General features: G+C 38.3%; 1 long non-coding RNA gene across 1 annotated transcript in view; it reads left to right on the top strand.

The window, feature by feature from the left end:
• The window catches only part of LOC118763282, a 29,621-nt gene extending 20,630 nt beyond the window's left edge, over positions 1-8,991 (top strand). The window contains exon 3 of the long non-coding RNA XR_004999033.1: positions 8,776-8,991. This is a non-coding gene — a long non-coding RNA (uncharacterized LOC118763282). The remainder of the gene's footprint in view (positions 1-8,775) is intronic.
• Positions 8,992-18,266: the final 9,275 nt, after the last annotated feature.

Raw genomic sequence — 18,266 nt, forward strand, 5'->3', positions numbered from 1 at the left:
ACGTGTTTACCTTTTTGCTACCTTCAAAGTATTTGCCATTTGAAGCAATGTGTTAGTCTTGATATGTGTTCCACTGTTCAAGGCAGTCCTGGAACTCTTGTAGAGTGATGACTTTTAATGCCTCTGTGGTTATTTTTCTTCACCTCTTCCACATTTGCAAAACATTTTCCTTAGAGGACTTTTTTTCATTCAGGGGAAAAGAAAGTTGCAGGAGATGTAAACACACCATCATCGGTTGTCAAGCAATGTTGGGGGGACAAACACAAACACATAAACGCACACACACATACATATATACATATATACGACGGGATTCTTTCAGTTTCCGTCTACCAAATCCACTCACAAGGCTTTGGTCGGCCCAAGGCTATAGTAGAAGACACTTGCCCAAGATGTCATGCAGTGGGACTGAACCCGGAACTATGCGACTCGTAAGCAAGCTACTTACCACACAGCCACTCCTGGTCCTCCAAGATCAGTTCATGAATTTTCATGTTTTCATTTGTTCAGGAGGTTGACAGTTGTCCTAAATGAAGTTGGTCTTCAAGTTACAAGTGACCATTCCTAAAGTATGAGAACCACTCATAAACTTGTGTTTTATTCATGGCATCATCCTTGTAAATTGTTTGAAGCATGAAAACTGTTTTGGCCTCTGTTTTCCCCAGCAGAAAACAGAATTTCATGGAAGCACACTGTTCTTTCATTACAGCCATAGCAAAAACTGACAAATAGGGGAGAAGCACTGCAAAACAAAGATGTACCATGTGGCAGTATAATTTCACATGCCACCACTAGTCAACAGACTGATGCCTGAGGGTCACATCAAGTGGCTCCTAGTAGCAAAAACCTGAACTACTGCAGGTCTGTCTCACAGAGGATGTTTCTGGTTACTTTTGGATACCCTCCCTGCCATACTTGCATCATAGGTAACTGAAATTCTATATAAAATTCTTAGTATTTAAAATATAAAAGTATACATAGGTAAGATTAAAACCCATTTAATATTTATCTTGTTCAGACCAATATTTAGTGCAGACCTGTATTTAGTGCTGAACTGCATTAAATGCATTATAGTGTTCATTTTGTCCTGCCTTGTTCTGTATTCAAACAGTGCACAAATTTATCATTTTATGCAATGTCTAAATGGGCCAAACAATGAAATTTATGTTCAGTAGCTGTACCATCAAATATCTATGAGCAGACACAAAACTTTCCTTCCTGGGACACAAAACTCTACTTGTGAAGACCTGTTGAGGCAAGTGAAAATCGAAATTGATCAACATCAATGGAAATTGCAGCTGTGATACCAGTGCTGGTGATACATAAGAGAACCATCCGAATGTGGCCATTGCCAGCACCGTCCCGACTGGCCTCGTGCCGGTGGCATGTAAAAAGCACCATCCGATTGTGGCCGTTGCCAGCCTCGCCTGGCCCCTGTGCCGGTGGCATGTAAAAAGCACCATCCGATCGTGACCCCAGTTGAACCGTCCAACCCATGCTAGCATGGAAAGCGGATGCTAAACGAAGATGATGATGATGATGATGTTATAATATAACATCAATGTTATATTATATTGATGTTATAATATAACATCAATGTAATAATAGATATTATATTATACATGTAACATCTCATAGATGTTACATCTATAATATTAGATGTTACCATCTAATATTAGAGGGTAACATCTAATATTAGATGTACCATCCAATATTAGATGGTACATCTAATATTAGATGTTTTTTTTAATCAAATACTATTCGGAATTGTATAAAAAAAAATTTGTTAAAAGAGAGATAACTGTGCTGGTATGGTCATGTGGCAAGAATGGATGAGGATAGCTGTGTGAAAAAGCGCCACACCCTAATGGTTGAGGGACCCTGTGGAAGAGGTAGACCCAGGAAGACCTGGGATGAGGTGGGGAAGCATGACCTTCGAACATTAGGCCTCACCGAGGCAATGACTAGTGACCGAGACGTTTGGAAATATGCTGTGCTTGAGAAGACCTGGCAAGCCAAGTGAGACCATAACCCATGACCTATGCCAGGGGTGTAACCAGCCCACTTATGCACACCTTTCCTTCATTGGACACTTAACTCTGCTTGCAAAGACCTGTTGAAGTAAGTGAAAATCGAAATTGAAATCAAATTCGATGACTGGTATCTGTGCTAGTGGAGAGCTAAGAGTACCATCTGAGCGAGATTGTTGCCAGAGCAGCTAACTGGCTACTGTGCCGGTAGCATGTAAAAAGCACCATTTGAGCGTGATTGTTACCAGCATTGCCTTACTGGCACTTGTGCTGGTGGCAAGTGAAAAAATATTCGAGTGAGGTTATTGTCAGTGCCGCTGGACTGGCTCCTGTGCAGGTGGTATGTAAAAAACACCATTTGAGCATGGGTGTGGCCAGTACTGCCTGACTGGCCCTTGTGCTGGTGGCACGTAAAATCACCCACTAAACTCTCGGAGTGGTTGGCATTAGGAAGGGCATCCAGCTGTAGAAACTCTGCCAGATCAGATTGGAGTCTGGTGCAGCCATCTGGTTCACCAGTCCTCAGTTAAATAGTCCAACCCATGCTAGCATGGAAAGCGGTCATTAAATGATGATGATTTTGTGTATTGTAAAGTATAAGCAGTTTATTGCAGATAAATTTTAACAACAAAATCTTACATGGATCCTCTAGGATTACATGAACTCCCAGATGAGAAATGCTGCTCTGATGTGAAGAACATTTGTGCTTTGAAGAAAGTCAGCCATGCTCAGAGCTGAACAATTTTGTTCTAATCCAAATCTTTGGAATACTGCTTTAGTAATAAAGAAGCATTAGCTTATATACATATTAACTGAAATACCTAATGATGTAATTAATATTAACAATGCTTGCAACATATCAATGCTTACAAGCTAATTTAATATGCAAAATAAATTGGATAATTAATTGCTATTTTTGTATGCAAAATAAATTGGGTAATTAATTGCTATTAACTCTTTTATAATTAAACTATTATATAAGATGTCTTGGTATTATATATACATATTATGTATATGTTGTACGGATTGAAATTTATATATATGTAGGTAGATTGAGTTTTGGAGCAGGAATCTCTGGTTATTGAACTAATTGTATCTTTTGATGTGTTGATTATATCTTTAACCTGTTACTTGTTTTACTAAGTGGATTGTGGCCATGCTGGGGCACTGCCTTGAAAGGTTTTGTACTGGGGTACTCTTTATTCTTTTTTTACTCTTTTACTTGTTTCAGTCATTTGATTGTGGCCGTGCTGGAGCAGCACCTTTAGTCAAACAAATCAATCCCAGGACTTATTCTTTGTAAGCTTAGTACTTATTTTATCAGTCTCTTTTGCCGAACCGCTAAGTTACAGGGACGTAAACACACCAGCATTGGTTGTCAAGTGGGGGGACAAACACAGACACACAAACATATACACATACACATACATATATATATATATATATATATTATATATATATATATATATATATATATATATAATATATATATATATATATATATATATATATAAATATATACATACATATATACAACGAGCTTCTTTCAGTTTCCATCATCCAAATCCACTCACAAGGCTTTGGTCGGCCTGAGGCTATAATAGAAGACACTTGCTCAAGGTGCCACACAGTGGGACTGAACCCGGAACCATGTGTTTCGTAAGCAAGCTACTTACCACACAGTCACTCCTACTAAACATTTTTAAAAGTCTGGTACTTGTTTTATTGTGAAGTGGTGATAGGGGGAAGATACAAACACAACACACACACATATTCACAGGCTTCTATGCAGTTTCTGCCCACCCAGAACTTACTAACAAAACATTGGTTAGCTCAGGGCTATAGTAAAATACATTTGCCCGAGGAGCTGTGCAGTGGGACTGAACTTGAAGCCATATGGTTGCAAAGCAAGGTTCATAACCATTCAACCATGTCTGCACTTATATATAAACAGTATGTAACACAAGCATATTTAGTACATGTATAGATTAAAATATAGTCACAAATATGACTCGATTGGGTAATGGGAGCATGCGTCCGTGGTCATTCCAGAAATTGTATCCTTGGGTGTGTATATTATATATATTTCTTGTTATTAAATACTTAATAGAATGTGCCACACCCTAGTGGTTGAGGGAACCTGTGGAAGAGGTAGACCCAGGAAGACCTGGGATGAGATGGTGAAGCATGACCTTCGAACATTAGGCCTCACTGAGGCAATGACTAGTGACCAAGACCTTTGGAAATATACTGTGCTTGAGAGAGAGAGAGAGATAGAGATAGATAGATAGAGAGAGAGAGAGAGAGAGAGAGAGAGAAAGAGAGAGAGAGGGGGAGAGAAAGAGAAAGAGGGGGGGTCCCACTGATGGATTCTAATGAAGTAGGCTGGTAATCTCTCCAAAAATTCTTATATCTCACCACAGTCAAAAGATTGTTTTTATTGACATTTTCAAAGAAAGAAACCATTGTTAAGTGATATACGAAAGCAGGATTCTAGTTAATTTGGCTTGATGAAAACTATCGTGGTGGTCATTGAAAGACTCAAGCTGATAAAGAAAGTGATTATTTAAGCTGTCTCCAATAACTTTAAGATAATATTGAAAGGTCTACAACAGGATGACATCACTGAAGTTTTACTTTCTCAGAGATGTGATACAATACCACAGGGCTGGGTTTCTGTGTTGCTGACTTAGGTTGTGTGAAAAATTAGCTGCTATAGGTAGATAGATCTGGGGAAGGATTACATTTGCTGTTAGGGGTATTCAGTGGAGAATTTACTGACTTTAAATATCAGAGGATTCCAAGAAAAAAGGTTGTTGGATGGTAAGCAGAAGTGTGATCAGTTGCCTTGCTTAAGCCCTTTGGTCTCTCTGGAGTATAAACCATCAACAACTTTACTTCACTGTTCTTGACCCTGGGCTATCAAAGCCATTCTCTCAGTATAGATGGAAGCTTCTCCTCTATGTATATGTTTCCCTGCAGGAAGGCTTTGTCGTGTTGGTTCTGAATTGTCCTCAATGCTTCTGTAACTTTGCTTTTTCTAGGTAAGGATGTTGGCCTTGTACAGACACATTTTTACATTAATCCGACATTTACCATTTGACCTGTCTAGCATGAGAGACTCTACCAGGAACTTGTGCTCCACTGGCGTAGCTCTCAGTGTCATTGGGGCACATAAACAATTACACCACGAGAAAGACTGGACCTTCTGGTTGCAGTTGTCTTGCAATTGTAGTAATTTGATAATCTATGCTCCAGCTACAATTGACACATGTCTTTTTCCCCCTTGTTCAGATATTTGTGATTCACTGATCTTCTTATCATGCATCTTGAATCCAATGTCTCATGTCCTGCATTAACCATTATGTCCAGTTCTTCCTCCCCAGAATGGCAACTATCTAGACCCCCTCCTCCCCTCCTATACTTGTCCTTCCTGCAGATATCAACTTGAAACAAATTTAAGCAGAAAGTTAAGGGCATCAATATCAGTCACATAGTGCCTGCAGATGTTATGGGCTCTGTCCCTTCTTTCAGATCTAGTTAATGTAAATAGATCCTATGGAGTGGGGACAAATACTATGATGTATCTGTCCCCGTGGTGAGTAAGAGTTGGACAAAGAAGCAATAAAGAGTTTCATAGAGTTGAATTCAAATTCTGCAAAGGTCAACTTTGCCTTTCATTCATTTGGGGGCAGATAAAATGAAATACCAGCCAAGCACTGGGGCTGATGTGATCGACTTACCCCTACTCTGTGCCAAAATTTGCAGAATCAGTAGGTGAATTACAGACAGATATGGATTAATGATGAAAATGTTTAGTTTAATCAACAATCTTGATAATAAATGCCTGAGATTTCTTTGGGTTATAATTATACAAAACTGTCTTCCTACATAAATTAAGACCTTCTATCATAATTTTATGTAAGAAGTTATGTTCCAAACACCAGCTTAATAATAAAAATGTTTGCTATTTTTATTAAATCCGTCCATATTCCTGATTAATTTCAAAAATAATTGAAATACATAGGCAGTATATTTCATAAGAAATATGATCGTGAAGGGATTAAGCTGATAAACATTTCAGATTTGGCACCTGCAAGAATGATGATTTCGATTGAGTTAAAGGTCCCCAGTGTAATACGAAAGATAATTAAATGACATCTGTTCGTTAAGAAGTTCAGGTAGTACTAGTAGATGGATTGGAAGGATGAAGAAGAAAGACTTTGAAGTAGAATAAATGGAATTCTCTGTTTGTGATTTTCAGGTGAGAGAATGATGGGAGAATGGATTGCACATAATGAGTTCATATTTTGGGAAGAACTTGAAGTGTGTAACCTGGACAGTAGCAAAAGGTTTAGTGATACAGAGTGGGAGGTTCCTCTCTTTGAAAAGAAAAGCATTAGAAGATTATTATTTAATGCTTTTGATACATTTCTGCAGAAATATGCAACCTGTCTTTCAATTACATTTGAAAATAATCATACCTTTGTCATTTCTAATCTAATGTTCAAAACTTAAATTAATATGAGACATTGATAGAATATTTTAACTTTAATCATTTGGAAGCAAGAAGCTTGTGTCATTGAAGTAGCAGTGGTCTCAGGTGGATTGGTATCAAAGGTTAATAGGTAGTGACAGGTAGAGTTAAAATTTGACTTGTTCAGTCAATAGATTTTAATACATCATAGAAACTATAATAGCATTTGGAAGAATTATTTCCAAATGTGGAGAATTATATTATTTCATCTGTTTATTTTGTTATTTGATTAGTGTATCAAATGAATTAATAGGGTTAATTCTCTTTCATTATCTATATTTCCATGTTGATATGCATTAAGTGGGTATGAAAGTTTAGAAATTTAAATTTAATTTTCAAACAGCTAGCCACTTTTCTGTGCTGAAAGCGCTTTTTCATAATCTGGGATTAATCTTGTGATGACAGCTAAGACATTTATTAAACAATTTAATTATGTTAGAACAAATCAAAAGAAATATGTTACTTCATTAAACAGGAAAAGCTAACGAAATACTTTGAAAAACAATGTGAATTAAAATGTATGAAGAACTGATCTAGTTACAGGATTTTTCTAGTTGGAGGCAAGAAAGATTCTGTCATTTGATAGAGTCACTATCTCCCGGTCATTCGTACAGAATCAATATAAAAGTAAGTTCCACCACATACTGTGCACACATACATAGGTTTATATAATATCCAACCAAACATTTGATATTTACATACCAGTTTTTCATGCACTCATACACTAACAATATTCACATAAAACTCAATACAATTCTACACTCTTGCATATATATATATAAATATATATATGTATACACTGTATATACAGCTCATTATGCATATGCATAAAATACAAGCTAACACTTAGTTACATTCAACCACATTTTAACATATATAAACATTGTATTTCATATAAACAAACATAAATATGCATATAATATGTATATATATATATATATATATATATATATATATATATATATATATATACATACATATATATATATATATATATATATATATATGTATGTATATATATATAATATATATATACATATATATATATAAACATATACATATATATATATATATATACACACACAGAGAAGGAAAACAAAATGGCTTCTCATTTTCACATGTTCCTACATATACATAAACCACAGATGTACATTAAACATTGATTCCCACATAACTGCTTAAACATATAATAAACATATAATAAACATGTATATACCTACATTGAAGCATTGATATTAGTAGAGAACAAAATTGAAAAAATTTTGTCAGCAAATATTTCCTATTGTATTTTTTTCTTTGTAAAATGTCTGACTTTTTTGTTTAGGTGTGCCTGAAAGCACTTGAATTTGGAAAGACTGTTTTTGCATCATTGAATCAGTACAAATTAATCCTTGCTCAGGTTTTCATTAATCTTCTATTCTAGAATACATATGCCCAGTGGAAGTAAACAATCAAAACCAAATGAGGTATATATATATATATGTTTGTGTGTGTGTATGATGTATGCATTTATATATATGATATATATATATATATACACATATACACACACACATGCATAATATAATGTATAGGTATATATAAAGAGAGAGACAGAGAGAGGGAGAGAGGGAGATACGTGTGTGTGTACGTGTATGTGTTGTGTGTGTGTGTGTGCGTGTGTGTGTGTGTGTGTGTGCACATATGCGTAAGACAGTATGATGACCCGTTTAGAAGAATTGTCATTCCAAAATAATTCCATGATTCAAGGTAGAGAAGGATTTGTATCTGGGAAGCCAACCTCTGTATTATCATTCTGTTTGGTCTGTTCCATCAGAATGCTTGAGGGCAAGGCAAGAAGTGCATCCAGCCATAAAATGTATGTTAAATGAAACATTTCAAACAGTTATTTATACATCATAACTTACTGACCATCATTGGTAACCTCTCTGGGTCAAGGATGATTATTCACCAGATTTATCTTCAATGGGCTTACAGGCCAGTGTGGCTATATGTGGCCCCATGTGACTATATATAGGCTACCTGTAGCCATACATGGCTACATATAGGACAGTGTGGGACCCATGTCACAAACAGGCAATTTTGAGTTCTGTGAGAGAAGAGACTCTGTTTCTGGTTGTTTTATACTGCTTTCTTTGTTCATGTTTATCATTTGGATGTTCAATCTGTGATATATTGAAGTTTTAAGTTCCATTAATAAGGGTAAAGGCCCCCTTCGGTCAAGAATGACTATGAGATTGCACCTAGAAAGTTACCCTCTGAGGCACAATTCTGGGTTTATGGAAGATCGGCAGTCACCCATGCATACCAGCCTCCCTTCTCCATGCCACCAGTGTTATCCAAGGGAAAGGCAAAGGGCGATACGACTTGGCATCAGTAATGTTGCAAATCATTTCTACAGTTGAGTGAACTGGAGCAAGGTGAAATAAAGTGTCTTGCTCAAGAACACAACATGCAGCCCAGCCTAGGAATTGAACTCACTACCTCATGATTGTGAATCCAATGCTCTAACCACTGAGCCATAGGTAATATATCTGTTCTTGCATTGGCCATTCATCAAATCCTTCCCACCTGTATGCATAAATGCTACACCTGATCAAATTTCTTTTTATCATCTCCTTGAATTGTTTCCTTTGTCTTACTCGCACTGTCCTTCATTCAGCTATGAGTAAACCTATTTCTTACTACCCACAAGGGGCTAAACACAGAGAGGATAAACAGATTTAGTCGATTATTTCGAACCCAGTGCATAACTGGTACTTATTTAATCGACCCCGAAAGGATGAAAGGCAAAGTCGACCTCGGCAGAATTTGAACTCAGAACGTAGCGGCAGACGAAATACCTATTTCTTTATTAACCACAAGGGGCTAAACACAGAGGGGACAAACAAGGACAGACATAGGTATTAAGTCGATTACATCGACCCCAGTGCGTAACTGGTACTTATTTAATCGACCCCGAAAGGATGAAAGGCAAAGTCGACCTTGGCAGAATTTGAACTCAGAACGTAGCGGCAGACGAAATACCACTACGCATTTCACCCGGTGTGCTAACGTTTCTGCCAGCTCGCCGCCTGGATAGCAACTAGCATGGTCAGCCTATTAAAATTGGCATTGAGGGATCACAGTTTTAAAAAAAAAAAAAGCAAAAATGCTGGAGAAATGTCAGTATGGGTGAGCATGCTGACATTCTGGTACCTTTTCTACCACTGAATGTGTCTGATTTTTCTCAGATATTTCTGGTAGAGTATTTCCTGCTTATGGAATATCACCCATGACTTGTCCAGTTTACTTACTTACTGCTAACATGGGCAATGATGTTGCTTCATTCTTCAGTCTGAATGTAAGGCACATAATGCTTGCTTTGCTACTTGTAAGTTGTCTTATAAACAACAGCATCATTCTCTTCGTTATCAACTGGTCTTTCTCAGACTATGATATATATATATATATAGAGAGAGAGAGAGGGAGAAAGGGGGAGGGGTGGGAGAGGGGTAGGGATAAGGGGGAGAGGGAAAGAAGGAAGGTGAGGGAAAGAGAGAGGGAGAGAGGAAATGCGAGAGAGAAAGAAAGAGAGAGGGAGAAAGATGGAGGGGTGGGAGAAAGGAGGGATAAGGGGAGAGGGAGAGAGAATGAAGGTGAGGGAAAGAGAGAGAAAGAGAGAGAAAGATGGAGGGATGGGAGAGAGAGGGAGAGAGAGGAGAGAGGGGGGTAGAGAAGAATGAAGGAGAGAGGGAAAGAGGGGAGAGAGGGTGAGAGAGAAAGTGAGAGGCAGAGAACTGGAAGAATGGGAGAGAGGGGTGACAAGGTAGCAGGGGCAGAATGAAGGAGAGGGTGAAAGAGGGAGAGAGAGGGTGAAAGAGGGAGAAGGAGCGAGAGGAAGGGAAAGAGAGAGAGAGAGGGGAAAGACAGAGAGAGCAAGAGATGCTAGGGAGATATGTGCATCTGGGTGAATGTATGAATGTGTGCATATGTACGTGCATGCATGCATGCACACGTGTGTTCATGTGTGTGTGTTTGAGAAAGAACAGTGCAGAGGAGAGCCAGATATATGCGAAGATGTAAGATGTAAATTCATTTATATAATTACTCTTTTGCTTTTTTACTTGTTTCAATAATTTGATTATGGCCATGCTGGAGCATTACCTTTAGTTGAACAAATCGGCCACTAGGACTTATTCTTTGTAAACCTGGTACTTATACTATCAGTCTCTTTTGCCGACCCACTAAGTTACAGAGACAGTGTCAAGCGATATTGGAGGGACAAACACAGACACACACTCACACACAAATACCCCCACCATATATACTATATATTACATCTATCTATCTATCTATCTATCTATCTATCTATCTATCTATCTATCTATCTATCTATCTATATATATATATATATATATATACATATACACACACACACACACACACACACAACACACACACACACACACACACACATATATATATATATATATATATATATATAAAGATGATCCAAAGATGAAAACACAAAGAGAAAACACAACAACGCAAGGACGTGGAACAAGTATAGTATTATTGGATGCTCAGGAAAGAAGGAAAGAAGGAAAGAAGGAGGGTTTAATGTTTTGATCGGAGCTCTTCGTCATAAACATAGGAAAAAGAAAGATCCAAAGAAGGGAAGATGGAGGAAAAAAATCGCCAACGGTACACACACAGTTACATTTTGAATATATTTGAATATATATATATATAAAGTTAATCCAAACATGAAAACACAAAGAGAAAACAACAATGTGAGGAGGTGGAACAAGTATAGTGTTATTGGATGCTCAGGAAAAGAAGGAAAGAAGGAGGATTTAACATTTCGAGCGGATCTCTTTGTCAGAAACATAGGAGAAGGAAAGATCCAAGGAAGGAAAGATGGAGGAAAAAAATAGCCAACGATACACACGCAGTCTGGGCTTCTCCCAGTTTCTGTCTACCAAATACTCTCACAAGGCTTTGGTCAGCCTAAGGCTATAGTAGAAGACACTTGCCCAAGGTGCCATGCAGTGGGACTGAACCTAGAGCCATGTGGTTGAGAAGCAATCTTCTTACCACATGGCCACACAAACACACCAACACCGATTGTCAAGCAGTGGTGGCGGTGATGGTGGTGGTGATGGTGGTAGGGACAAACAGAGATACACAGGCACACAGATACATACATATATACATACATATATGTATACATATATGAATGTATATATATATATGTGTATATATATATATATATATATATATATAATATATATATATATATATATATATATACAAAGGTATAGAGAAACTTGAGGAATTTAAAATACTACTAAATGGAATAAATGATAATATACAATTCACGATGGATCACAACGAAAAAGAATTACCATTTTTAGACATCCTCATTAAGAAAACCGGCAAAAAAATAGAGACAGATATCTACTATAAACCGACAGACTCCAAACAATACCTACCCTTTGATTCATGCCACCCACGACACACAAGAATAAATGTCCCTTTTTGTTTAGCTAGAAGGATCTGCACCATAATATCAGACACAAACACCCGACACACACGTCTCCAGGAACTTAGAACCACACTCACAAATAGAAACTATCCACAGCCCCTAATAGACAGTGCAATCCAAAGGGCACTCAAATTAAGTGTAGAAGACCTGAGACAAACCAAACCAAAAAAGAAAGAACAATTAAAAACCCTTCCCTACATCTCTACACACAACCCACTCAACAATGAGGCCTTCAGCACCATACTACAAAGCACAGCCCTACTAAAGGGAGACCCAAAGATGAACCGGATCCTCGAAACACACACCATCATTAAAAGTAAACGGCAACCAAAATCCTTGAAAAGGATTTTAACCCAAGCTAAACTGCACTCAACATCAACCACAAAACCAGCAGTTAGAAAATGTGGAAGGCCCAACTGCGGAATCTGTGTCATCTTGATAGAAGGTTCAGAATTTATACTAGAACAAGGCCACCAGTTCACCATTAGAGCAAACTTCACCTGCGCATCAGAAAACTTAATTTACGTCATAACACGCGCAGGCTGCAATAGTCAGTATATAGGCCATACAAAAAATAGCTTACATAACAGGATGGCGGTGCATAAATCACAAATTAGAAACCCTGAATACCGGAAAATACCGGTCAGCGGACACATAGATAGATGTGCTGGAAATGTAAATCCGAAATTTACAACTTACCCGCTTTATAAATTCAGTGACAACGCAACCTTCACGCAACGCCAAAATAAAGAACTGTATTTCATCAAAAAATTTAGACCAAGTTTAAACACCCTAGGCCAGGAATATTAAAACAAAAGATTGGTCCTCCGAAAAGGAGAAGCAAAATTCCACCACGGCCGCTACCTTAAACAGTCACTCACACTGACGGAAATATACCTTAGGGAAAAAAGGAAAAACATTTATAAAAAGATCTCTTCGAACAGATCTAACCCTGATGGACTGGCCACATACGATACAGCTAAGGGTCAGACCCGATTCTGATTGGTCAACACGTTGATGACGCCTCGTTCTGCTAGACTGGACAGGATACAAACAAGGGGCAGATCTAATACAGCTATAGGCCGGGAATGGTCAGAATATTGATGACGTCCCGTTCTACTCAACTGGTCACCTGGCAGGGTGCAGACAGGGGCAGATCTAATACAGCTAGAGGTCGGGATTGGTCAGAATATTGATGACGTCCCGTTCTGCTTGACTAAGCCACCTAACGAAACGATTGGTCAAGGAGCAGATCTAATACAGCTATAGGTCGGGATTGGTCAGAATATTGATGACATCCCATTCTGCTTGACTAAGCCACCTAACGAAACGATTGGTCAAAACAGGATACAGACAAGGGGCAGATCTAATACAGCTATAGGTCGGGATTGGTCGGAATATTGATGACGTCCCGTTCTGCTTGACTAAGCCACCTAAAGAAACGATTGGTCAAAACGTTGATGACGTCACGTTACGCTGGACTGGCCACCTAACAGGTGATATAAAACCCAAACAATTCACAAGGTTCGCCAGAACGATCCAACGAATACCGACCAAAAGTCATCACAGTTCCTCAAGGTAAAATCTAAAATGAATTCCTCGCTCTTTCAGGAACACCAATTTTTTATATTGACTGCATATCACCACTTTGATCTATTTTTTATATTGAATGCATATCACCACTATGAGCCACTACATCATACTCTCTAAACATATAGCATGAACGAACTCACTTCACGATATATGAACTTTTGATGTCTGACTCTATTGTATATTATAAATGAATTTTTTTATATTTGATAGCATGAACTATCTTTTTTTATATATAACTTTTTTTGATAAGGTTCTCAAGAACCGAAACATGTTATAATGTATATATAAAAATTAAAAATTTGTGTACTATAGCAGCATTTTCGAACTTCATTTTTTACAAATATATACCCACTCGTATACGAGCTAATCTCATTATAAATATATATATATATATATAGTTAATCCAAACAAGAAAGCACAAAAAAAAACACAACAACGCGAGGACGTGGAACAAATATAGTATTATTGGACGCTCAGGAAAGAAGGAAAGAAGGGGGGTTTAACGTTTCGAGCGGAGTTCTTCGTCGGAAACATAGGAGAAGGAAAGATCCAGAGAAGGGAAGACAGAGGAAAAAAATCGCCAACGGTACACACGAGGTCACATTTTGGAGTCAGGCATGTTGAGAAGTGGTGAATGTCTGTGTAGGTGTAAGTGGTGGCGACACAAGTTGAAAAATGGAGGTAGAAGAAGAAAGGTAAAAAAGGACAAGGAAAAATTACGAGGAAAAAGTGGAAGAGTCACGGACAAATTTTTTTGATTTCCAATCACGATTTCAGTGGCGTACTCCGGAAGAATGGTAACAGTAATCCGTAGGTGTAAAAGTCCAGGAATTGGTATCCAAGGCACTCATATATTTATATATGCACAAGAATTCGAAGATGGTGAGCTGGCAGAATCATTAGCATCACAAGCAAAACATTTAACACCAATTCTTTCAGCTCTTTACATCCTGAGTTCAAACTCCATCAATGCTGATTTTACCATTCATCATTTCGGAGTCAATATAATAAGTATCATTTGATCATAGAAGTCATTGTAATTGACTAACGCCCATCCTCTCAAAATTGCTGGCCTTGTACCAAAATTAGAAAGAATTATTGGTAGAAGAATTCTAATATAGAGATACATCAACCTGACTGGAAAGAAAATATATATAATTATTTATTGACTTGGAAATAATTCTTCAGCTTATGATGAAAAAATATTTTTAGTGGTTAAGTATTATAAATGAGAAGTGGATAAATATATATGTATACACACATATTATATATATATATATATATATCGAACCAAATCAAAATAGATGAACATCAATGGAATTTGTATCCTTGTGGTACCAGTGCCGGTGGCACATAAGAAAACCATCCGAACGTGATCGTAGCCAGTACCGCAACGACTGGCCTCCGTGCTGAGGGCACATAACAAACACCATCCGAGCGTGGCCGTCCGCCAGCCCCGTCTGGCACCTGTGTCGGTGACACATAAGAAAACACCATCCGAGCGTGGCCGTCAGCCAGCCTCGTCTGGCACCTGTGTCGGTGGCACATAAAAAACACCATCCGAGCGTGGCCGTCTGCCAGCCTCGTCTGGCACCTGTGTCGGTGGCACATAAAATCACCCACTACACTCTCGGAGTGGTTGGCGTTAGGAAGGGCATCCAGCTGTAGAAACACTGCCAGATCTGACTGGCCTGGTGCAGCCTTCGGGCTTGCCAGACCCCAGTTGAACCGTCCAACCCATGCTAGCATGGAAAGCGGACGTTAAACGATGATGATGATGATGATGATATATATATACATATGTATATGTCCACACATATATTATATATATATGTATATACATATATATATATATCCACACATTATATATAGACACACATATTATACACACACACACATATATACATACATTATCATCATCATCATCATCATTTAAGGTCCGTTTTCCATGCTAGCGTGGGTTGTGGTTGGGTTATGTAATAGATTCCTATTGTTTAAGTTATTGATTATGTTAATGCCATTGTAATATTTCTAGACAGAATTAACAAGTGAGAAAAAGGATCACTTCTACAAGACCCTATTAAGGACTGCTCGAGAAATGAATGTCAGAAACAATTATTACAAAAATTTTAATCACAGTTGTAATTAAAAAAAACAAACAAAACAAAACAATCTATTAATTTATATTTTACTGTGTTTTTTTTAGTTGTTTCAGTCTAATTTGACTGCAGCCATACTAGGACACGCCCTTGAACCTTTAGTTGGATGAATCAACCCCAGTACTCATTTTCTAAGCCTGGCACTTATTTTATCTGTCACTTTTGCTGAACCACCAAGTTACAGGGATGCAAACACAACAATATCGATTGTGAAGCAGTGGTGAGGACACAAACAGTCACAAAGATGCACACACATATGTATATGTGTATACATACACACACACATATAAAAGCTTTTTTTATTCTCTCTTTGTTTATTTCCTTGTGTTCCTTTCTGCTGAAGAGCGTAGGCTCGAAATGTAAATAACTTTCTCACCTTCCTGCGCATCAAACTATTACACTTGTTTGTTGTTTATACACCTGTCTTTGTCTTTTCTTTTTCTATAAATTCCAACTATATATATATATATGTGTGTGTGTGTGTGTGTATATATATGTATATATATATATAGGTGACCAAGTTAGTCTCTGTTATCTTGGAGATCAAGTTAGGCTTCCATTATCTAGTTGACCAAGTTAGTAGTGGATGTGGATGCTCTGAGAGCATAGCTGTAAGAATAAGATTAGACTGGGCAAAGTTCAGAGAGTTCCTACCTCTGCTGGTAACAAAGGGCCTCTCACTCAGAGTTAAAGGCAGATTGTATGATGCCTGTGTGTGACCAGCTATGCTACATGCCAGTGAAACATGGGCTGTGACAGCCGCGGACATGTGTAGGCTTGAAAGAAATGAAGCTAGTATGCTTCACTGGATGTGCAATGTCAATGTGCTTGCACACACACACACACACAAACGTATACACACACATGTATGAATATGTGTGTATGTATATACATACACACACTCACTCGCAAACGCACACACACACATGTACGAATATGTGTGTATACACACAAACACATACACATGTACAAATATGTGTGTATGTGTATACACACACACATGCACACACACACACACACAAACTCTCACACATGTACAAATATGTGTGTATGTGTATACACACATAAACACACAAGTTCACATACATGTGTATGTATATGTGCATATATGTATACACACATGCAAACACACAAGTGGAGGCATGTAACTTAGTGGCTAAGGGGTTAAATTCCTGATTGTACAATTGTAGTAGCAATTCCTGGACTGAGCAATGTGTTGTATTCTTGGGCAAAACACTTCATTTTATGTTGCTCCAATTCATTCAGTTGGCATAAATGTAATTCTGTAAAGGACTAGCATCCTATCCAGTAAGGTAATATATACACCACAGAAACCAGGAAACCAACATAATGAATCCATATTACACAGAAAAGAGCTTTATCATTTATATATATATATACATATATATATATACGTACATATATATATATATATATATGGCTTCTGTGCCGGTGGCACATAAAAAGCACCATCCAAACGTGGCTGATGCCAGCGCCGCTTCGACTGGCTTCTGTGCCGGTGGCACGTTAAAAGCACCAACCGATCGTGGCCGATGCCAGACTCCCCTGGCACCTGTGCCGGCGCGTAAAAAGCACCCACTACACTCGCGGAGTGGTTGGTGTTAGGAAGGGCATCCAGCTGTAGAAACACTGCCAGATCAGACTGGAGCCTGGTGCAGCTCCTGGCTTCCCAGACCCTGGTCTAACCGTCCAACCCGTGCTAGCGCGGAAAACGGACGTTAAACGATGATGATGATGATGATGATGTTGATATATATATGTATATATATATACATGCATACATTAGGTGGTGAAGCATGACCTTTGGATGATGGGCCTCACAGAGGCAATGACAAAAGACTGAAACCTCTGGAGATATGCTGTGACTGAGAAGACCCGGCAAATAAAATGAGTCCACAGCTGTAACCTACACCAGTGTCGCATAACCAGCCCACTCAAAAGTACCTTGTATTGTAGGGCGACATGCTGTGCTTGAGGAGACCTATTGAGTCAAGTATATCAACATCAACAGCAATATCAAAATTAAATCAAATGGAAATTGTAGTTGTGAACCTTGTGCTGGTAGCATGTAAAAAGCACCATCCGAACGTGGCTGATGCCAGTGCTGCTTTCACTGGCTTCTGTGCTAGTGGAACATAAAAAGCACCATCTGATCATGGTTGATGCCAGCTCCTATGGCCCCTGTGCTGGTGGCATGTAAAAAGCATCCACTACACTCTCGGAGTGATTGGCATTAGGAAGGGCATCCAGCTGTAGAAACGCTGCCAGATCAGATTGGGGCCTTGTGCAGCCTCCTGGTTTCCCAAACCCTAGTCAAACTGTCCAACGCATGCCAGCATGAAAAACAGACGTTAAACGATGATGATTAATAGTTTCATATGTTGAGAAATACCTCA

The sequence above is a fragment of the Octopus sinensis genome, linkage group LG4, assembly GCF_006345805.1.
Source record: "Octopus sinensis linkage group LG4, ASM634580v1, whole genome shotgun sequence".
NCBI classification, from domain to species: domain Eukaryota; kingdom Metazoa; phylum Mollusca; class Cephalopoda; order Octopoda; family Octopodidae; genus Octopus; species Octopus sinensis.